This window comes from Phyllobates terribilis, unplaced genomic scaffold (genome assembly GCF_046119375.1).
Source record: "Phyllobates terribilis strain yellow unplaced genomic scaffold, ASM4611937v1 Scaffold_108__1_contigs__length_5656254, whole genome shotgun sequence".
Taxonomy (NCBI): domain Eukaryota; kingdom Metazoa; phylum Chordata; class Amphibia; order Anura; family Dendrobatidae; genus Phyllobates; species Phyllobates terribilis.
This window is the reverse complement of record NW_027362868.1, coordinates 595150-613297: the sequence shown is the minus strand read 5'-3', so window position 1 is coordinate 613297 and position 18148 is coordinate 595150. Positions and strand designations below refer to the sequence as shown.

Genomic DNA, 18148 nt, shown 5'->3' with positions numbered 1-18148 from the left:
TGTCTGTTTATCCAAAAGGAAGTATAGAGGGAGAGCTAGATAGATAGCATTGCATTACATTACATTACATGGCAATGCAATGCACAGTTGCTGAAGTTGAACCAAAATGAGCTTGTCATCTGGCTTCTGCAACTTTTAACATGAAAAATCCAATGAGGAGAAGAAAAGCAAAGCCAAAGAGTCCATCCCAAAATCCGACAAACAAGCAAAATGAACAAAAAGCATTGAATTCAATTCTTTCTGATTTTAGAAACTGCATTAAAGAAGGGGTGCACCGGTCCTGGAGATACTGCAATACCAGGTCAATGCGTGGAGTGGACAGAGCAAGCTCTTTTTCCATCTCCCTGTTCTAAAAATCCATTTAATATATGGTCCCCAGATAGGGGACGTATCAGATATTAAACTGATAAGAACAGATACTACACTTGATCTTAGCCAAAAGGCAGAGAAGCGATAACCAGAATTGGTTTCCGACTACGGTGCCACCCAAGGATTCTGAAAAGTCCATTTGTGGAGATGGCCACCTGGACTCCCGTTAAGAAGACATGCTGTCAACCTCTAGATCCCTCACATGCCTGCACTTTTCGGCTTGCTGCTGCTGCAATCCACGCGTTTTAGATCTGCATAACTCCACCTCTTTTAGCACAGTACCCTCAACCCCCGGCTGTTCCCACCCGCCTCAACACCGTTGGAAGGGAGGAGAACCAATTAAGGCGGGGGGGGGGGGTGGAACGAGCAGCTGTCTACCCTTAGCAGGAGGGTTGCTGATTAATTACCTCTCCTGCTGCTGCTGCTGCTGGCTGTCCAGCAGCAGACTGAAGGTGGCTGCTGCTGTGCGCAGGTATATAAAGGCTCAGAGCCTATTATGACACGCGCAGCCAGCGTTCCATTGCCACATTCCGTCTACTGCAGGCGGGATACCTGGATGGCTGAATGTCACTGAGAAGCTCACAGAGACCGCCATAAGCAACAGTTTAAAAGAATGCCACAGACTAATCAACCAAACTTTTTGGGTTGGTTTCTCTTTTATAGTCTGCAGGCATTAAATGAAAGAAGTCAGTGTTCCAGCAGAGGGAGACAACGTTTCAGAAAAGGCATTGTAGCAAACCAAAAAAGAAATTTTAAGCGCAGCAGAGTAACCAGCTCACATACCTGTTAGCTCAGGTGAGTTTAAAAGGCTGCTGTTGATAACAAGGGCATTTGCTAAATAGATGGTGTGTGTGCAACAATATACTGAAAGGTCAATTATATTGTGCAGCTTATCTCACCACCTGTAGTTATTTAGGTGAAAGCTCCAAAATGCTTGCCTAATATGTCTGTTTATCCAAAAGGAAGTATAGAGGGAGAGCTAGATAGATAGCATTGCATTACATTACATTACATGGCAATGCAATGCACAGTTGCTGAAGTTGAACCAAAATGAGCTTGTCATCTGGCTTCTGCAACTTTTAACATGAAAAATCCAATGAGGAGAAGAAAAGCAAAGCCAAAGAGTCCATCCCAAAATCCGACAAACAAGCAAAATGAACAAAAAGCATTGAATTCAATTCTTTCTGATTTTAGAAACTGCATTAAAGAAGGGGTGCACCGGTCCTGGAGATACTGCAATACCAGGTCAATGCGTGGAGTGGACAGAGCAAGCTCTTTTTCCATCTCCCTGTTCTAAAAATCCATTTAATATATGGTCCCCAGATAGGGGACGTATCAGATATTAAACTGATAAGAACAGATACTACACTTGATCTTAGCCAAAAGGCCGAGAAGCGATAACCAGAATTGGTTTCCGACTACGGTGCCACCCAAGGATTCTGAAAAGTCCATTTGTGGAGATGGCCACCTGGACTCCCGTTAAGAAGACATGCTGTCAACCTCTAGATCCCTCACATGCCTGCACTTTTCGGCTTGCTGCTGCTGCAATCCACGCGTTTTAGATCTGCATAACTCCACCTCTTTTAGCACAGTACCCTCAACCCCCGGCTGTTCCCACCCGCCTCAACACCGTTGGAAGGGAGGAGAACCAATTAAGGCGGGGGGGGGGGGTGGAACGAGCAGCTGTCTACCCTTAGCAGGAGGGTTGCTGATTAATTACCTCTCCTGCTGCTGCTGCTGCTGGCTGTCCAGCAGCAGACTGAAGGTGGCTGCTGCTGTGCGCAGGTATATAAAGGCTCAGAGCCTATTATGACACGCGCAGCCAGCGTTCCATTGCCACATTCCGTCTACTGCAGGCGGGATACCTGGATGGCTGAATGTCACTGAGAAGCTCACAGAGACCGCCATAAGCAACAGTTTAAAAGAATGCCACAGACTAATCAACCAAACTTTTTGGGTTGGTTTCTCTTTTATAGTCTGCAGGCATTAAATGAAAGAAGTCAGTGTTCCAGCAGAGGGAGACAACGTTTCAGAAAAGGCATTGTAGCAAACCAAAAAAGAAATTTTAAGCGCAGCAGAGTAACCAGCTCACATACCTGTTAGCTCAGGTGAGTTTAAAAGGCTGCTGTTGATAACAAGGGCATTTGCTAAATAGATGGTGTGTGTGCAACAATATACTGAAAGGTCAATTATATTGTGCAGCTTATCTCACCACCTGTAGTTATTTAGGTGAAAGCTCCAAAATGCTTGCCTAATATGTCTGTTTATCCAAAAGGAAGTATAGAGGGAGAGCTAGATAGATAGCATAGCATTACATTACATTACATGGCAATGCAATGCACAGTTGCTGAAGTTGAACCAAAATGAGCTTGTCATCTGGCTTCTGCAACTTTTAACATGAAAAATCCAATGAGGAGAAGAAAAGCAAAGCCAAAGAGTCCATCCCAAAATCCGACAAACAAGCAAAATGAACAAAAAGCATTGAATTCAATTCTTTCTGATTTTAGAAACTGCATTAAAGAAGGGGTGCACCGGTCCTGGAGATACTGCAATACCAGGTCAATGCGTGGAGTGGACAGAGCAAGCTCTTTTTCCATCTCCCTGTTCTAAAAATCCATTTAATATATGGTCCCCAGATAGGGGACGTATCAGATATTAAACTGATAAAAACAGATACTACACTTGATCTTAGCCAAAAGGCCGAGAAGCGATAACCAGAATTGGTTTCCGACTACGGTGCCACCCAAGGATTCTGAAAAGTCCATTTGTGGAGATGGCCACCTGGACTCCCGTTAAGAAGACATGCTGTCAACCTCTAGATCCCTCACATGCCTGCACTTTTCGGCTTGCTGCTGCTGCAATCCACGCGTTTTAGATCTGCATAACTCCACCTCTTTTAGCACAGTACCCTCAACCCCCGGCTGTTCCCACCCGCCTCAACACCGTTGGAAGGGAGAAGAACCAATTAAGGCGGGGGGGGGGGTGGAACGAGCAGCTGTCTACCCTTAGCAGGAGGGTTGCTGATTAATTACCTCTCCTGCTGCTGCTGCTGCTGGCTGTCCAGCAGCAGACTGAAGGTGGCTGCTGCTGTGCGCAGGTATATAAAGGCTCAGAGCCTATTATGACACGCGCAGCCAGCGTTCCATTGCCACATTCCGTCTACTGCAGGCGGGATACCTGGATGGCTGAATGTCACTGAGAAGCTCACAGAGACCGCCATAAGCAACAGTTTAAAAGAATGCCACAGACTAATCAACCAAACTTTTTGGGTTGGTTTCTCTTTTATAGTCTGCAGGCATTAAATGAAAGAAGTCAGTGTTCCAGCAGAGGGAGACAACGTTTCAGAAAAGGCATTGTAGCAAACCAAAAAAGAAATTTTAAGCGCAGCAGAGTAACCAGCTCACATACCTGTTAGCTCAGGTGAGTTTAAAAGGCTGCTGTTGATAACAAGGGCATTTGCTAAATAGATGGTGTGTGTGCAACAATATACTGAAAGGTCAATTATATTGTGCAGCTTATCTCACCACCTGTAGTTATTTAGGTGAAAGCTCCAAAATGCTTGCCTAATATGTCTGTTTATCCAAAAGGAAGTATAGAGGGAGAGCTAGATAGATAGCATTGCATTACATTACATTACATGGCAATGCAATGCACAGTTGCTGAAGTTGAACCAAAATGAGCTTGTCATCTGGCTTCTGCAACTTTTAACATGAAAAATCCAATGAGGAGAAGAAAAGCAAAGCCAAAGAGTCCATCCCAAAATCTGACAAACAAGCAAAATGAACAAAAAGCATTGAATTCAATTCTTTCTGATTTTAGAAACTGCATTAAAGAAGGGGTGCACCGGTCCTGGAGATACTGCAATACCAGGTCAATGCGTGGAGTGGACAGAGCAAGCTCTTTTTCCATCTCCCTGTTCTAAAAATCCATTTAATATATGGTCCCCAGATAGGGGACGTATCAGATATTAAACTGATAAGAACAGATACTACACTTGATCTTAGCCAAAAGGCCGAGAAGCGATAACCAGAATTGGTTTCCGACTACGGTGCCACCCAAGGATTCTGAAAAGTCCATTTGTGGAGATGGCCACCTGGACTCCCGTTAAGAAGACATGCTGTCAACCTCTAGATCCCTCACATGCCTGCACTTTTCGGCTTGCTGCTGCTGCAATCCACGCGTTTTAGATCTGCATAACTCCACCTCTTTTAGCACAGTACCCTCAACCCCCGGCTGTTCCCACCCGCCTCAACACCGTTGGAAGGGAGGAGAACCAATTAAGGCGGGGGGGGGGTGGAACGAGCAGCTGTCTACCCTTAGCAGGAGGGTTGCTGATTAATTACCTCTCCTGCTGCTGCTGCTGCTGGCTGTCCAGCAGCAGACTGAAGGTGGCTGCTGCTGTGCGCAGGTATATAAAGGCTCAGAGCCTATTATGACACGCGCAGCCAGCGTTCCATTGCCACATTCCGTCTACTGCAGGCGGGATACCTGGATGGCTGAATGTCACTGAGAAGCTCACATAGACCGCCATAAGCAACAGTTTAAAAGAATGCCACAGACTAATCAACCAAACTTTTTGGGTTGGTTTCTCTTTTATAGTCTGCAGGCATTAAATGAAAGAAGTCAGTGTTCCAGCAGAGGGAGACAACGTTTCAGAAAAGGCATTGTAGCAAACCAAAAAAGAAATTTTAAGCGCAGCAGAGTAACCAGCTCACATACCTGTTAGCTCAGGTGAGTTTAAAAGGCTGCTGTTGATAACAAGGGCATTTGCTAAATAGATGGTGTGTGTGCAACAATATACTGAAAGGTCAATTATATTGTGCAGCTTATCTCACCACCTGTAGTTATTTAGGTGAAAGCTCCAAAATGCTTGCCTAATATGTCTGTTTATCCAAAAGGAAGTATAGAGGGAGAGCTAGACAGATAGCATTGCATTACATTACATTACATGGCAATGCAATGCACAGTTGCTGAAGTTGAACCAAAATGAGCTTGTCATCTGGCTTCTGCAACTTTTAACATGAAAAATCCAATGAGGAGAAGAAAAGCAAAGCCAAAGAGTCCATCCCAAAATCCGACAAACAAGCAAAATGAACAAAAAGCATTGAATTCAATTCTTTCTGATTTTAGAAACTGCATTAAAGAAGGGGTGCACCGGTCCTGGAGATACTGCAATACCAGGTCAATGCGTGGAGTGGACAGAGCAAGCTCTTTTTCCATCTCCCTGTTCTAAAAATCCATTTAATATATGGTCCCCAGATAGGGGACGTATCAGATATTAAACTGATAAGAACAGATACTACACTTGATCTTAGCCAAAAGGCCGAGAAGCGATAACCAGAATTGGTTTCCGACTACGGTGCCACCCAAGGATTCTGAAAAGTCCATTTGTGGAGATGGCCACCTGGACTCCCGTTAAGAAGACATGCTGTCAACCTCTAGATCCCTCACATGCCTGCACTTTTCGGCTTGCTGCTGCTGCAATCCACGCGTTTTAGATCTGCATAACTCCACCTCTTTTAGCACAGTACCCTCAACCCCCGGCTGTTCCCACCCGCCTCAACACCGTTGGAAGGGAGGAGAACCAATTAAGGCGGGGGGGGGGGTGGAACGAGCAGCTGTCTACCCTTAGCAGGAGGGTTGCTGATTAATTACCTCTCCTGCTGCTGCTGCTGCTGGCTGTCCAGCAGCAGACTGAAGGTGGCTGCTGCTGTGCGCAGGTATATAAAGGCTCAGAGCCTATTATGACACGCGCAGCCAGCGTTCCATTGCCACATTCCGTCTACTACAGGCGGGATACCTGGATGGCTGAATGTCACTGAGAAGCTCACAGAGACCGCCATAAGCAACAGTTTAAAAGAATGCCACAGACTAATCAACCAAACTTTTTGGGTTGGTTTCTCTTTTATAGTCTGCAGGCATTAAATGAAAGAAGTCAGTGTTCCAGCAGAGGGAGACAACGTTTCAGAAAAGGCATTGTAGCAAACCAAAAAAGAAATTTTAAGCGCAGCAGAGTAACCAGCTCACATACCTGTTAGCTCAGGTGAGTTTAAAAGGCTGCTGTTGATAACAAGGGCATTTGCTAAATAGATGGTGTGTGTGCAACAATATACTGAAAGGTCAATTATATTGTGCAGCTTATCTCACCACCTGTAGTTATTTAGGTGAAAGCTCCAAAATGCTTGCCTAATATGTCTGTTTATCCAAAAGGAAGTATAGAGGGAGAGCTAGATAGATAGCATTGCATTACATTACATTACATGGCAATGCAATGCACAGTTGCTGAAGTTGAACCAAAATGAGCTTGTCATCTGGCTTCTGCAACTTTTAACATGAAAAATCCAATGAGGAGAAGAAAAGCAAAGCCAAAGAGTCCATCCCAAAATCTGACAAACAAGCAAAATGAACAAAAAGCATTGAATTCAATTCTTTCTGATTTTAGAAACTGCATTAAAGAAGGGGTGCACCGGTCCTGGAGATACTGCAATACCAGGTCAATGCGTGGAGTGGACAGAGCAAGCTCTTTTTCCATCTCCCTGTTCTAAAAATCCATTTAATATATGGTCCCCAGATAGGGGACGTATCAGATATTAAACTGATAAGAACAGATACTACACTTGATCTTAGCCAAAAGGCCGAGAAGCGATAACCAGAATTGGTTTCCGACTACGGTGCCACCCAAGGATTCTGAAAAGTCCATTTGTGGAGATGGCCACCTGGACTCCCGTTAAGAAGACATGCTGTCAACCTCTAGATCCCTCACATGCCTGCACTTTTCGGCTTGCTGCTGCTGCAATCCACGCGTTTTAGATCTGCATAACTCCACCTCTTTTAGCACAGTACCCTCAACCCCCGGCTGTTCCCACCCGCCTCAACACCGTTGGAAGGGAGGAGAACCAATTAAGGCGGGGGGGGGGGTGGAACGAGCAGCTGTCTACCCTTAGCAGGAGGGTTGCTGATTAATTACCTCTCCTGCTGCTGCTGCTGCTGGCTGTCCAGCAGCAGACTGAAGGTGGCTGCTGCTGTGCGCAGGTATATAAAGGCTCAGAGCCTATTATGACACGCGCAGCCAGCGTTCCATTGCCACATTCCGTCTACTGCAGGCGGGATACCTGGATGGCTGAATGTCACTGAGAAGCTCACATAGACCGCCATAAGCAACAGTTTAAAAGAATGCCACAGACTAATCAACCAAACTTTTTGGGTTGGTTTCTCTTTTATAGTCTGCAGGCATTAAATGAAAGAAGTCAGTGTTCCAGCAGAGGGAGACAACGTTTCAGAAAAGGCATTGTAGCAAACCAAAAAAGAAATTTTAAGCGCAGCAGAGTAACCAGCTCACATACCTGTTAGCTCAGGTGAGTTTAAAAGGCTGCTGTTGATAACAAGGGCATTTGCTAAATAGATGGTGTGTGTGCAACAATATACTGAAAGGTCAATTATATTGTGCAGCTTATCTCACCACCTGTAGTTATTTAGGTGAAAGCTCCAAAATGCTTGCCTAATATGTCTGTTTATCCAAAAGGAAGTATAGAGGGAGAGCTAGATAGATAGCATTGCATTACATTACATTACATGGCAATGCAATGCACAGTTGCTGAAGTTGAACCAAAATGAGCTTGTCATCTGGCTTCTGCAACTTTTAACATGAAAAATCCAATGAGGAGAAGAAAAGCAAAGCCAAAGAGTCCATCCCAAAATCCGACAAACAAGCAAAATGAACAAAAAGCATTGAATTCAATTCTTTCTGATTTTAGAAACTGCATTAAAGAAGGGGTGCACCGGTCCTGGAGATACTGCAATACCAGGTCAATGCGTGGAGTGGACAGAGCAAGCTCTTTTTCCATCTCCCTGTTCTAAAAATCCATTTAATATATGGTCCCCAGATAGGGGACGTATCAGATATTAAACTGATAAGAACAGATACTACACTTGATCTTAGCCAAAAGGCCGAGAAGCGATAACCAGAATTGGTTTCCGACTACGGTGCCACCCAAGGATTCTGAAAAGTCCATTTGTGGAGATGGCCACCTGGACTCCCGTTAAGAAGACAAGCTGTCAACCTCTAGATCCCTCACATGCCTGCACTTTTCGGCTTGCTGCTGCTGCAATCCACGCGTTTTAGATCTGCATAACTCCACCTCTTTTAGCACAGTACCCTCAACCCCCGGCTGTTCCCACCCGCCTCAACACCGTTGGAAGGGAGGAGAACCAATTAAGGCGGGGGGGGGTGGAACGAACAGCTGTCTACCCTTAGCAGGAGGGATGCTGATTAATTACCTCTCCTGCTGCTGCTGCTGCTGGCTGTCCAGCAGCAGACTGAAGGTGGCTGCTGCTGTGCGCAGGTATATAAAGGCTCAGAGCCTATTATGACACGCGCAGCCAGCGTTCCATTGCCACATTCCGTCTACTGCAGGCGGGATACCTGGATGGCTGAATGTCACTGAGAAGCTCACAGAGACCGCCATAAGCAACAGTTTAAAAGAATGCCACAGACTAATCAACCAAACTTTTTGGGTTGGTTTCTCTTTTATAGTCTGCAGGCATTAAATGAAAGAAGTCAGTGTTCCAGCAGAGGGAGACAACGTTTCAGAAAAGGCATTGTAGCAGACCAAAAAAGAAATTTTAAGCGCAGCAGAGTAACCAGCTCACATACCTGTTAGCTCAGGTGAGTTTAAAAGGCTGCTGTTGATAACAAGGGCATTTGCTAAATAGATGGTGTGTGTGCAACAATATACTGAAAGGTCAATTATATTGTGCAGCTTATCTCACCACCTGTAGTTATTTAGGTGAAAGCTCCAAAATGCTTGCCTAATATGTCTGTTTATCCAAAAGGAAGTATAGAGGGAGAGCTAGATAGATAGCATTGCATTACATTACATTACATGGCAATGCAATGCACAGTTGCTGAAGTTGAACCAAAATGAGCTTGTCATCTGGCTTCTGCAACTTTTAACATGAAAAATCCAATGAGGAGAAGAAAAGCAAAGCCAAAGAGTCCATCCCAAAATCCGACAAACAAGCAAAATGAACAAAAAGCATTGAATTCAATTCTTTCTGATTTTAGAAACTGCATTAAAGAAGGGGTGCACCAGTCCTGAAGATACTGCAATACCAGGTCAATGCGTGGAGTGGACAGAGCAAGCTCTTTTTCCATCTCCCTGTTCTAAAAATCCATTTAATATATGGTCCCCAGATAGGGGACGTATCAGATATTAAACTGATAAGAACAGATACTACACTTGATCTTAGCCAAAAGGCCGAGAAGCGATAACCAGAATTGGTTTCCGACTACGGTGCCACCCAAGGATTCTGAAAAGTCCATTTGTGGAGATGGCCACCTGGACTCCCGTTAAGAAGACATGCTGTCAACCTCTAGATCCCTCACATGCCTGCACTTTTCGGCTTGCTGCTGCTGCAATCCACGCGTTTTAGATCTGCATAACTCCACCTCTTTTAGCACAGTACCCTCAACCCCCGGCTGTTCCCACCCGCCTCAACACCGTTGGAAGGGAGGAGAACCAATTAAGGCGGGGGGGGGGTGGAACGAGCAGCTGTCTACCCTTAGCAGGAGGGTTGCTGATTAATTACCTCTCCTGCTGCTGCTGCTGGCTGTCCAGCAGCAGACTGAAGGTGGCTGCTGCTGTGCGCAGGTATATAAAGGCTCAGAGCCTATTATGACACGCGCAGCCAGCGTTCCATTGCCACATTCCGTCTACTGCAGGCGGGATACCTGGATGGCTGAATGTCACTGAGAAGCTCACAGAGACCGCCATAAGCAACAGTTTAAAAGAATGCCACAGACTAATCAACCAAACTTTTTGGGTTGGTTTCTCTTTTATAGTCTGCAGGCATTAAATGAAAGAAGTCAGTGTTCCAGCAGAGGGAGACAACGTTTCAGAAAAGGCATTGTAGCAAACCAAAAAAGAAATTTTAAGCGCAGCAGAGTAACCAGCTCACATACCTGTTAGCTCAGGTGAGTTTAAAAGGCTTCTGTTGATAACAAGGGCATTTGCTAAATAGATGGTGTGTGTGCAACAATATACTGAAAGGTCAATTATATTGTGCAGCTTATCTCACCACCTGTAGTTATTTAGGTGAAAGCTCCAAAATGCTTGCCTAATATGTCTGTTTATCCAAAAGGAAGTATAGAGGGAGAGCTAGATAGATAGCATTGCATTACATTACATTACATGGCAATGCAATGCACAGTTGCTGAAGTTGAACCAAAATGAGCTTGTCATCTGGCTTCTGCAACTTTTAACATGAAAAATCCAATGAGGAGAAGAAAAGCAAAGCCAAAGAGTCCATCCCAAAATCCGACAAACAAGCAAAATGAACAAAAAGCATTGAATTCAATTCTTTCTGATTTTAGAAACTGCATTAAAGAAGGGGTGCACCGGTCCTGGAGATACTGCAATACCAGGTCAATGCGTGGAGTGGACAGAGCAAGCTCTTTTTCCATCTCCCTGTTCTAAAATTCCATTTAATATATGGTCCCCAGATAGGGGACGTATCAGATATTAAACTGATAAGAACAGATACTACACTTGATCTTAGCCAAAAGGCCGAGAAGCGATAACCAGAATTGGTTTCCGACTACGGTGCCACCCAAGGATTCTGAAAAGTCCATTTGTGGAGATGGCCACCTGGACTCCCGTTAAGAAGACATGCTGTCAACCTCTAGATCCCTCACATGCCTGCACTTTTCGGCTTGCTGCTGCTGCAATCCACGCGTTTTAGATCTGCATAACTCCACCTCTTTTAGCACAGTACCCTCAACCCCCGGCTGTTCCCACCCGCCTCAACACCGTTGGAAGGGAGGAGAACCAATTAAGGCGGGGGGGGGGGTGGAACGAGCAGCTGTCTACCCTTAGCAGGAGGGTTGCTGATTAATTACCTCTCCTGCTGCTGCTGCTGCTGGCTGTCCAGCAGCAGACTGAAGGTGGCTGCTGCTGTGCGCAGGTATATAAAGGCTCAGAGCCTATTATGACACGCGCAGCCAGCGTTCCATTGCCACATTCCGTCTACTGCAGGCGGGATACCTGGATGGCTGAATGTCACTGAGAAGCTCACAGAGACCGCCATAAACAACAGTTTAAAAGAATGCCACAGACTAATCAACCAAACTTTTTGGGTTGGTTTCTCTTTTATAGTCTGCAGGCATTAAATGAAAGAAGTCAGTGTTCCAGCAGAGGGAGACAACGTTTCAGAAAAGGCATTGTAGCAAACCAAAAAAGAAATTTTAAGCGCAGCAGAGTAACCAGCTCACATACCTGTTAGCTCAGGTGAGTTTAAAAGGCTGCTGTTGATAACAAGGGCATTTGCTAAATAGATGGTGTGTGTGCAACAATATACTGAAAGGTCAATTATATTGTGCAGCTTATCTCACCACCTGTAGTTATTTAGGTGAAAGCTCCAAAATGCTTGCCTAATATGTCTGTTTATTCAAAAGGAAGTATAGAGGGAGAGCTAGATAGATAGCATTGCATTACATTACATTACATGGCAATGCAATGCACAGTTGCTGAAGTTGAACCAAAATGAGCTTGTCATCTGGCTTCTGCAACTTTTAACATGAAAAATCCAATGAGGAGAAGAAAAGCAAAGCCAAAGAGTCCATCCCAAAATCCGACCAACAAGCAAAATGAACAAAAAGCATTGAATTCAATTCTTTCTGATTTTAGAAACTGCATTAAAGAAGGGGTGCACTGGTCCTGGAGATACTGCAATACCAGGTCAATGCGTGGAGTGGACAGAGCAAGCTCTTTTTCCATCTCCCTGTTCTAAAAATCCATTTAATATATGGTCCCCAGATAGGGGACGTATCAGATATTAAACTGATAAGAACAGATACTACACTTGATCTTAGCCAAAAGGCCGAGAAGCGATAACCAGAATTGGTTTCCGACTACGGTGCCACCCAAGGATTCTGAAAAGTCCATTTGTGGAGATGGCCACCTGGACTCCCGTTAAGAAGACATGCTGTCAACCTCTAGATCCCTCACATGCCTGCACTTTTCGGCTTGCTGCTGCTGCAATCCACGCGTTTTAGATCTGCATAACTCCACCTCTTTTAGCACAGTACCCTCAACCCCCGGCTGTTCCCACCCGCCTCAACACCGTTGGAAGGGAGGAGAACCAATTAAGGCGGGGGGGGGGGTGGAACGAGCAGCTGTCTACCCTTAGCAGGAGGGTTGCTGATTAATTACCTCTCCTGCTGCTGCTGCTGCTGGCTGTCCAGCAGCAGACTGAAGGTGGCTGCTGCTGTGCGCAGGTATATAAAGGCTCAGAGCCTATTATGACACGCGCAGCCAGCGTTCCATTGCCACATTCCGTCTACTGCAGGCGGGATACCTGGATGGCTGAATGTCACTGAGAAGCTCACAGAGACCGCCATAAGCAACAGTTTAAAAGAATGCCACAGACTAATCAACCAAACTTTTTGGGTTGGTTTCTCTTTTATAGTCTGCAGGCATTAAATGAAAGAAGTCAGTGTTCCAGCAGAGGGAGACAACGTTTCAGAAAAGGCATTGTAGCAAACCAAAAAAGAAATTTTAAGCGCAGCAGAGTAACCAGCTCACATACCTGTTAGCTCAGGTGAGTTTAAAAGGCTGCTGTTGATAACAAGGGCATTTGCTAAATAGATGGTGTGTGTGCAACAATATACTGAAAGGTCAATTATATTGTGCAGCTTATCTCACCACCTGTAGTTATTTAGGTGAAAGCTCCAAAATGCTTGCCTAATATGTCTGTTTATCCAAAAGGAAGTATAGAGGGAGAGCTAGATAGATAGCATAGCATTACATTACATTACATGGCAATGCAATGCACAGTTGCTGAAGTTGAACCAAAATGAGCTTGTCATCTGGCTTCTGCAACTTTTAACATGAAAAATCCAATGAGGAGAAGAAAAGCAAAGCCAAAGAGTCCATCCCAAAATCCGACAAACAAGCAAAATGAACAAAAAGCATTGAATTCAATTCTTTCTGATTTTAGAAACTGCATTAAAGAAGGGGTGCACCGGTCCTGGAGATACTGCAATACCAGGTCAATGCGTGGAGTGGACAGAGCAAGCTCTTTTTCCATCTCCCTGTTCTAAAAATCCATTTAATATATGGTCCCCAGATAGGGGACGTATCAGATATTAAACTGATAAGAACAGATACTACACTTGATCTTAGCCAAAAGGCCGAGAAGCGATAACCAGAATTGGTTTCCGACTACGGTGCCACCCAAGGATTCTGAAAAGTCCATTTGTGGAGATGGCCACCTGGACTCCCGTTAAGAAGACATGCTGTCAACCTCTAGATCCCTCACATGCCTGCACTTTTCGGCTTGCTGCTGCTGCAATCCACGCGTTTTAGATCTGCATAACTCCACCTCTTTTAGCACAGTACCCTCAACCCCCGGCTGTTCCCACCCGCCTCAACACCGTTGGAAGGGAGGAGAACCAATTAAGGCGGGGGTGGGGGTGGAACGAGCAGCTGTCTACCCTTAGCAGGAGGGTTGCTGATTAATTACCTCTCCTGCTGCTGCTGCTGCTGGCTGTCCAGCAGCAGACTGAAGGTGGCTGCTGCTGTGCGCAGGTATATAAAGGCTCAGAGCCTATTATGACACGCGCAGCCAGCGTTCCATTGCCACATTCCGTCTACTGCAGGCGGGATACCTGGATGGCTGAATGTCACTGAGAAGCTCACAGAGACCGCCATAAGCAACAGTTTAAAAGAATGCCACAGACTAATCAACCAAACTTTTTGGGTTGGTTTCTCTTTTATAGTCTGCAGGCATTAAATGAAAGAAGTCAGTGTTCCAGCAGAGGGAGACAACGTTTCAGAAAAGGCATTGTAGCAAACCAAAAAAGAAATTTTAAGCGCAGCAGAGTAACCAGCTCACATACCTGTTAGCTCAGGTGAGTTTAAAAGGCTGCTGTTGATAACAAGGGCATTTGCTAAATAGATGGTGTGTGTGCAACAATATACTGAAAGGTCAATTATATTGTGCAGCTTATCTCACCACCTGTAGTTATTTAGGTGAAAGCTCCAAAATGCTTGCCTAATATGTCTGTTTATCCAAAAGGAAGTATAGAGGGAGAGCTAGATAGATAGCATTGCATTACATTACATTACATGGCAATGCAATGCACAGTTGCTGAAGTTGAACCAAAATGAGCTTGTCATCTGGCTTCTGCAACTTTTAACATGAAAAATCCAATGAGGAGAAGAAAAGCAAAGCCAAAGAGTCCATCCCAAAATCCGACAAACAAGCAAAATGAACAAAAAGCATTGAATTCAATTCTTTCTGATTTTAGAAACTGCATTAAAGAAGGGGTGCACCGGTCCTGGAGATACTGCAATACCAGGTCAATGCGTGGAGTGGACAGAGCAAGCTCTTTTTCCATCTCCCTGCTCTAAAAATCCATTTAATATATGGTCCCCAGATAGGGGACGTATCAGATATTAAACTGATAAGAACAGATACTACACTTGATCTTAGCCAAAAGGCCGAGAAGCGATAACCAGAATTGGTTTCCGACTACGGTGCCACCCAAGGATTCTGAAAAGTCCATTTGTGGAGATGGCCACCTGGACTCCCGTTAAGAAGACATGCTGTCAACCTCTAGATCCCTCACATGCCTGCACTTTTCGGCTTGCTGCTGCTGCAATCCACGCGTTTTAGATCTGCATAACTCCACCTCTTTTAGCACAGTACCCTCAACCCCCGGCTGTTCCCACCCGCCTCAACACCGTTGGAAGGGAGGAGAACCAATTAAGGCGGGGGGGGGTGGAACGAGCAGCTGTCTACCCTTAGCAGGAGGGTTGCTGATTAATTACCTCTCCTGCTGCTGCTGCTGCTGGCTGTCCAGCAGCAGACTGAAGGTGGCTGCTGCTGTGCGCAGGTATATAAAGGCTCAGAGCCTATTATGACACGCGCAGCCAGCGTTCCATTGCCACATTCCGTCTACTGCAGGCGGGATACCTGGATGGCTGAATGTCACTGAGAAGCTCACAGAGACCGCCATAAGCAACAGTTTAAAAGAATGCCACAGACTAATCAACCAAACTTTTTGGGTTGGTTTCTCTTTTATAGTCTGCAGGCATTAAATGAAAGAAGTCAGTGTTCCAGCAGAGGGAGACAACGTTTCAGAAAAGGCATTGTAGCAAACCAAAAAAGAAATTTTAAGCGCAGCAGAGTAACCAGCTCACATACCTGTTAGCTCAGGTGAGTTTAAAAGGCTGCTGTTGATAACAAGGGCATTTGCTAAATAGATGGTGTGTGTGCAACAATATACTGAAAGGTCAATTATATTGTGCAGCTTATCTCACCACCTGTAGTTATTTAGGTGAAAGCTCCAAAATGCTTGCCTAATATGTCTGTTTATCCAAAAGGAAGTATAGAGGGAGAGCTAGATAGATAGCATTGCATTACATTACATTACATGGCAATGCAATGCACAGTTGCTGAAGTTGAACCAAAATGAGCTTGTCATCTGGCTTCTGCAACTTTTAACATGAAAAATCCAATGAGGAGAAGAAAAGCAAAGCCAAAGAGTCCATCCCAAAATCCGACAAACAAGCAAAATGAACAAAAAGCATTGAATTCAATTCTTTCTGATTTTAGAAACTGCATTAAAGAAGGGGTGCACCGGTCCTGGAGATACTGCAATACCAGGTCAATGCGTGGAGTGGACAGAGCAAGCTCTTTTTCCATCTCCCTGTTCTAAAAATCCATTTAATATATGGTCCCCAGATAGGGGACGTATCAGATATTAAACTGATAAGAACAGATACTACACTTGATCTTAGCCAAAAGGCCGAGAAGCGATAACCAGAATTGGTTTCCGACTACGGTGCCACCCAAGGATTCTGAAAAGTCCATTTGTGGAGATGGCCACCTGGACTCCCGTTAAGAAGACATGCTGTCAACCTCTAGATCCCTCACATGCCTGCACTTTTCGGCTTGCTGCTGCTGCAATCCACGCGTTTTAGATCTGCATAACTCCACCTCTTTTAGCACAGTACCCTCAACCCCCGGCTGTTCCCACCCGCCTCAACACCGTTGGAAGGGAGGAGAACCAATTAAGGCGGGGGTGGGGGTGGAACGAGCAGCTGTCTACCCTTAGCAGGAGGGTTGCTGATTAATTACCTCTCCTGCTGCTGCTGCTGCTGGCTGTCCAGCAGCAGACTGAAGGTGGCTGCTGCTGTGCGCAGGTATATAAAGGCTCAGAGCCTATTATGACACGCGCAGCCAGCGTTCCATTGCCACATTCCGTCTACTGCAGGCGGGATACCTGGATGGCTGAATGTCACTGAGAAGCTCACAGAGACCGCCATAAGCAACAGTTTAAAAGAATGCCACAGACTAATCAACCAAACTTTTTGGGTTGGTTTCTCTTTTATAGTCTGCAGGCATTAAATGAAAGAAGTCAGTGTTCCAGCAGAGGGAGACAACGTTTCAGAAAAGGCATTGTAGCAAACCAAAAAAGAAATTTTAAGCGCAGCAGAGTAACCAGCTCACATACCTGTTAGCTCAGGTGAGTTTAAAAGGCTGCTGTTGATAACAAGGGCATTTGCTAAATAGATGGTGTGTGTGCAACAATATACTGAAAGGTCAATTATATTGTGCAGCTTATCTCACCACCTGTAGTTATTTAGGTGAAAGCTCCAAAATGCTTGCCTAATATGTCTGTTTATCCAAAAGGAAGTATAGAGGGAGAGCTAGATAGATAGCATTGCATTACATTACATTACATGGCAATGCAATGCACAGTTGCTGAAGTTGAACCAAAATGAGCTTGTCATCTGGCTTCTGCAACTTTTAACATGAAAAATCCAATGAGGAGAAGAAAAGCAAAGCCAAAGAGTCCATCCCAAAATCCGACAAACAAGCAAAATGAACAAAAAGCATTGAATTCAATTCTTTCTGATTTTAGAAACTGCATTAAAGAAGGGGTGCACCGGTCCTGGAGATACTGCAATACCAGGTCAATGCGTGGAGTGGACAGAGCAAGCTCTTTTTCCATCTCCCTGTTCTAAAAATCCATTTAATATATGGTCCCCAGATAGGGGACGTATCAGATATTAAACTGATAAGAACAGATACTACACTTGATCTTAGCCAAAAGGCCGAGAAGCGATAACCAGAATTGGTTTCCGACTACGGTGCCACCCAAGGATTCTGAAAAGTCCATTTGTGGAGATGGCCACCTGGACTCCCGTTAAGAAGACATGCTGTCAACCTCTAGATCCCTCACATGCCTGCACTTTTCGGCTTGCTGCTGCTGCAATCCACGCGTTTTAGATCTGCATAACTCCACCTCTTTTAGCACAGTACCCTCAACCCCCGGCTGTTCCCACCCGCCTCAACACCGTTGGAAGGGAGGAGAACCAATTAAGGCGGGGGTGGGGGTGGAACGAGCAGCTGTCTACCCTTAGCAGGAGGGTTGCTGATTAATTACCTCTCCTGCTGCTGCTGCTGCTGGCTGTCCAGCAGCAGACTGAAGGTGGCTGCTGCTGTGCGCAGGTATATAAAGGCTCAGAGCCTATTATGACACGCGCAGCCAGCGTTCCATTGCCACATTCCGTCTACTGCAGGCGGGATACCTGGATGGCTGAATGTCACTGAGAAGCTCACAGAGACCGCCATAAGCAACAGTTTAAAAGAATGCCACAGACTAATCAACCAAACTTTTTGGGTTGGTTTCTCTTTTATAGTCTGCAGGCATTAAATGAAAGAAGTCAGTGTTCCAGCAGAGGGAGACAACGTTTCAGAAAAGGCATTG

At 45.2% G+C, this 18148-nt stretch overlaps 14 non-coding genes across 14 annotated transcripts; all 14 read right to left on the bottom strand.

Annotated features, from left to right (window-relative positions):
• Positions 1–264: 264 nt before the first annotated feature.
• LOC141200327 (U2 spliceosomal RNA) lies at positions 265–455 on the bottom strand. Its single transcript, XR_012272050.1, has one exon. It is a non-coding gene; the product is annotated as a U2 spliceosomal RNA (small nuclear RNA).
• A 1122-nt stretch (positions 456–1577) lies between these two features.
• LOC141201157 (U2 spliceosomal RNA) lies at positions 1578–1768 on the bottom strand. Its single transcript, XR_012272727.1, has one exon. It is a non-coding gene; the product is annotated as a U2 spliceosomal RNA (small nuclear RNA).
• Positions 1769–2890: 1122 nt separating this feature from the next.
• LOC141200563 (U2 spliceosomal RNA) lies at positions 2891–3081 on the bottom strand. The gene has a single exon (XR_012272281.1). It is a non-coding gene; the product is annotated as a U2 spliceosomal RNA (small nuclear RNA).
• Positions 3082–4202: 1121 nt separating this feature from the next.
• On the bottom strand, positions 4203–4393 carry LOC141201156 (U2 spliceosomal RNA). Its single transcript, XR_012272726.1, has one exon. It is a non-coding gene; the product is annotated as a U2 spliceosomal RNA (small nuclear RNA).
• A 1120-nt stretch (positions 4394–5513) lies between these two features.
• On the bottom strand, positions 5514–5704 carry LOC141201154 (U2 spliceosomal RNA). The gene has a single exon (XR_012272724.1). It is a non-coding gene; the product is annotated as a U2 spliceosomal RNA (small nuclear RNA).
• A 1121-nt stretch (positions 5705–6825) lies between these two features.
• On the bottom strand, positions 6826–7016 carry LOC141201153 (U2 spliceosomal RNA). Its single transcript, XR_012272723.1, has one exon. It is a non-coding gene; the product is annotated as a U2 spliceosomal RNA (small nuclear RNA).
• A 1121-nt stretch (positions 7017–8137) lies between these two features.
• Positions 8138–8328, bottom strand: LOC141201152 (U2 spliceosomal RNA). The gene has a single exon (XR_012272722.1). It is a non-coding gene; the product is annotated as a U2 spliceosomal RNA (small nuclear RNA).
• A 1119-nt stretch (positions 8329–9447) lies between these two features.
• LOC141200565 (U2 spliceosomal RNA) lies at positions 9448–9638 on the bottom strand. The gene has a single exon (XR_012272283.1). It is a non-coding gene; the product is annotated as a U2 spliceosomal RNA (small nuclear RNA).
• A 1117-nt stretch (positions 9639–10755) lies between these two features.
• Positions 10756–10946, bottom strand: LOC141200437 (U2 spliceosomal RNA). The gene has a single exon (XR_012272158.1). It is a non-coding gene; the product is annotated as a U2 spliceosomal RNA (small nuclear RNA).
• Positions 10947–12067: 1121 nt separating this feature from the next.
• On the bottom strand, positions 12068–12258 carry LOC141199273 (U2 spliceosomal RNA). The gene has a single exon (XR_012271030.1). It is a non-coding gene; the product is annotated as a U2 spliceosomal RNA (small nuclear RNA).
• Positions 12259–13379: 1121 nt separating this feature from the next.
• On the bottom strand, positions 13380–13570 carry LOC141201151 (U2 spliceosomal RNA). Its single transcript, XR_012272721.1, has one exon. It is a non-coding gene; the product is annotated as a U2 spliceosomal RNA (small nuclear RNA).
• A 1121-nt stretch (positions 13571–14691) lies between these two features.
• Positions 14692–14882, bottom strand: LOC141200240 (U2 spliceosomal RNA). The gene has a single exon (XR_012271966.1). It is a non-coding gene; the product is annotated as a U2 spliceosomal RNA (small nuclear RNA).
• Positions 14883–16001: 1119 nt separating this feature from the next.
• Positions 16002–16192, bottom strand: LOC141201150 (U2 spliceosomal RNA). Its single transcript, XR_012272720.1, has one exon. It is a non-coding gene; the product is annotated as a U2 spliceosomal RNA (small nuclear RNA).
• Positions 16193–17313: 1121 nt separating this feature from the next.
• LOC141201149 (U2 spliceosomal RNA) lies at positions 17314–17504 on the bottom strand. The gene has a single exon (XR_012272719.1). It is a non-coding gene; the product is annotated as a U2 spliceosomal RNA (small nuclear RNA).
• Positions 17505–18148: the final 644 nt, after the last annotated feature.